Consider the following 3,906-nt stretch of genomic DNA (forward strand, 5'->3'; position numbering starts at 1 on the left):
CTCAGGATGTTTTTCCCCTTCTCCCCAGGCAGCTCACAGTCACTGCCTCCTGCTGACATAGCTTCTGTGGCCCCTCCCCAGCCACTGCCAAGGTTGGGGCTCTCCCTCTGATGTCAGAGTGCTCAGAGCAGGCAGTGCTTCCAGTCCATCTTCATTGCTGCTTTACTAAAACTGCATTGACGGCTGCCTTACTAAAACTGCACTCATGGTCTTGCATGCAAACCCCAGAGCTGGGGAGTTTTACACAGTCACAGATCACAGCATATTCTGTGTCAAAAGGGACCTACAAGTGTTTATCCTGTAGAGGACGTGAGACACACTGTGTGAAACTCGTCACTATTTGAAGTCTGTCAGATCTGTTTTTCCTGTCCTAAACACTGATGTTTGTCTATCCACATATCTCTGAATATGCTTATTCCACCTATTCTTACCAGTATGTTAGGTAAGCAGAGAATATTGACTATCCTGACTGCATAGCCCTGTGGAAGTTGCTCCTCTGTGTATTAGGAGAGGTCATTAAAATTTATTTTGTCAGTGTATTTTAATGTTGATCAAGATTCTTATTTCACTTAAACTGTTTTTTTTAATTGTTTTGCCCTTTGGACAGCTTAATTTGTGCTAAAAGGCACAAATTACTTCAGAGTAGAAAACAATACAATACTTACCTAGGTTTGATCCATATTTAGAAGTAAGGGGGTTTTTTTCCGTAATATGGCCTGCTTGCTGCCCACTTTTGCAGGGGATGCTAGCCTGAACATCTCGCTGTAATCATTCCATAGCACTATAGGATAACAGCAGGGGCAGTACCAAGAGCACATTTGCAAAACAAAAAGGCTGAAATAGGTCAGTGTGATGCTCCATTTGCTTTTCAAATCCTAGATAAAGCATAAGAGTTTCAATCCCAAACTGCACAGAGCCAGCCAGAGGCATGAACCAATAGCAACGCAAACTTGCCGCCCCAAAACAAAGGGAGAGCCTTTCTAGTAAGCCCTAGCAGAATCCACAGTCATGCATCACTGAGGTCTGTGCTGGCTGTTTTCATGTGCATCAGGAATTGGGATTTTTCAGTTTCTAATGGCAAAAGCTAAAAGAGTAAGGGCAAAGGGAAAAGCTATAGAAGATTCAGAGAGTGCTGATGGGCATAAAGACCAGACAGAGGCAATAAACACAGAGTAATTAATACGAAAAAGAGCCCATGACACAATTGGTCTGAGCTGAGTGACAGGGAAACATGCTGTAAACAAGGAATATTTAAAGGGGGAAATTTGTGTAAAAGTAACTCTGCTCTATATTTTTCAATAGTTACTTAAAATAACTGAAAAAGAGAGCTGCACTCTGCACTGGAGTCCTGAAACACAAAGAGAAATCTAGAACAACTGGATCAGCACACTTCAGAAGCAAGTTTTTAAATACACCTGCTAAAATTTTAATTTTTGCAGTTATAAGACTCCTGGCTGACAGTTCTAAACCACTCATAAATCAATGAAAAATGTATTTTGAGCAACCTGGCAGAAACCAGACAAGGCAGAAAGGTAGAAAGGTAGAAAGGTTCAGTGAACAACTGAGAGTCGCCACTTCCTTGGCCAAGAGAAATGTATAATTCTGTTCTAAAGAGGGCAGAGCAAGACATTTTAACATAGCTCTCAAAACTGGCAGGTCCTAATGCATTAAAGAGATGAATTTGAGATTTCTACACTCAAATGAAATGCCTGGACATCACAGATAGAGAGAGAGCAGGGAACTTGGAGGAGTGCAGGACTGTACAGGACTTGAAAGCAGGCAGCCCAGTGGAAGGTTGGACCCATAGGGAAAGCATCCCTGAAGGCTAATTCCATGCCCAAGAGATGACTGTCCTGAGGCTGCCTCTATATCCAGAGGAGAGGAGCTTCTCTAGAGCTCTGATCAGAGCAGTAGCCTTGGCAGGTGCTCTGAATCACCCATTTTCCTTACCAGAGGTCTTCAAGAGTGTCCTCCTCATCCATAAGGCACCTGCAATAAAAGTTACTGATTTATCTGATGCCACTTCTACATTATAGCTGAAAAAGGATTTGGCAGAGCATAATAAACAAGACACATGTCTTGTTAATAGTACAAACACATAAAATGCAAACATAAGCCCAACCATGGCTGAAAAAAGGACTTCAGCTTCTCAGAAGCTTTAGGGAATCTTCTCGAGTGTCTGCCAGGTCAGTTGCTCAGAAGCATGTGATGAAAATGGCTGGACTAAAAGAAATCTTAGAGAATCAAAGTGAGATTTCAGAGTAACTCCAACAACAGTCTTTATGAAAATAGTCTGTAGTTGCTAAAAAAGTTTTGCTAAAAGGCACGGAATTGTCTCAAGTTGTAAGTTTGGTATGATGAGACACAGAGTTATTTTCATTTCTCCTTCTGAAGCTTTCAGGCAATTCTCAATGGGCAGCTGGATCTCCTCCATACATATTTCAGCAATAGCTATGTCCACTCAATTAATAATTTAAAGAAATACAATTTTAGTTCCCGAGCACATCCTGCTGAGCATCTCATTAACACCCTGCCAAGAGCATGAGAGAACAACCTGATAAGCCTTTCATAGGAAAATTCAGAGTGCATCAGCTGCAGCATGAATTTGTGCTGTGTAAGAAATGACTACCTGGAACAGAAAGCAGCCCTGTTTGTCAAGGATGAAGTATGGGAGGTAAATAGGCCAGGTAGAGGGAAGTTTACATCACCTCTGCCAGCATAAGGCCAGGTTTTGGTCCATGCTTATTTCCTCAGACCTGGCTGAGGCATGGAACCCCAAACCTTGCCAGCTGGGGAGGCTGAGCACACAAGTGTGTGTTATTTACAGTAAATGCAAAGGGGGGTTATGATACCTTAAGAGTGTCTGACTTACCACAACTGGTCTGCAGTTCACAACCTTTCACAGTTAAAAGCAGATGGACAAAACTCAAATAGATTCAACAAAGAGAAAATGTATGAACCCACAAAACTAACTTAAACCCCATGCTTGAAGCCATCTATTGCATACCACATTACTTAAACTCTAATTTACCCTTCCTGATCTATGAAGTCTGAACATCCTGAAATGCAAAAGACCAATTTCAGACCTCGCCATCTCCTGTGTCTCCCTGTGCCATCTGTGAGGCAACACTTCCCCTCTGAATTTTTTTGTTTGGCTCTGAACAATGGGCATGTGTGACCTCACCATTTGCCTTTTTTCTGAACCAGGACCACCCCTCATTCACTTCAGCAGAATACCTCTTCCACATTGCTTGGGACAGTGGTCAAGGTTCCATAAAGGTAACTATTCATCTTTTGATTGCATCCTAATATGTTTAAAATCAGCTGAATAGAACCAAAGTTATAAATCATGAGCATGGTTTGTGTTACTCATCTTTTGTATCGTGTCAAAGTTCAGAAGGAATTGTGTCATGTCTTCCTTCTGTGAACTGCATTTTAATCAAAAGCAGCACAACCTTGGGCATATTAATGAGTAGAAGGAAGAAAACACAGCTACTGTAAGAATGGGTTAACACCCTTCTTCCTGGCAGGAAGGAGTACTAGTTCAGAATTTTCCTCTGAGTATTTTATTTCTTTGTGCTGATGGGTTAATTACACAGTCCCTCCACACTCAAAAATCCTGGAGCTTGTCACCCTATCACAAAAACACTGCACATGTGGAGAGAACTGCTGCCAGCTGCAAGCTCCAGAGCCTACCACGCAGAGCCCTCCCGGCTCCAGGCATTATTGCCTGTTTCAAATTCGATGACTACAAAACATTTCAGGAATCATCCAGGTGGCTTCATCAGCAGTGCTGGTGCACACGTGCTGTGTGCTGGTTTCTCTCCGGAAAAAGTCATGTTACAGGCTCTGTGGCCTCAAGCCAGATGACCAGTCTGAACAGAAAAAGTACACAGATCATTCCTG

Source organism: Geospiza fortis, unplaced genomic scaffold (genome assembly GCF_000277835.1).
Source record: "Geospiza fortis unplaced genomic scaffold, GeoFor_1.0 scaffold217, whole genome shotgun sequence".
NCBI lineage: Eukaryota > Metazoa > Chordata > Aves > Passeriformes > Thraupidae > Geospiza > Geospiza fortis.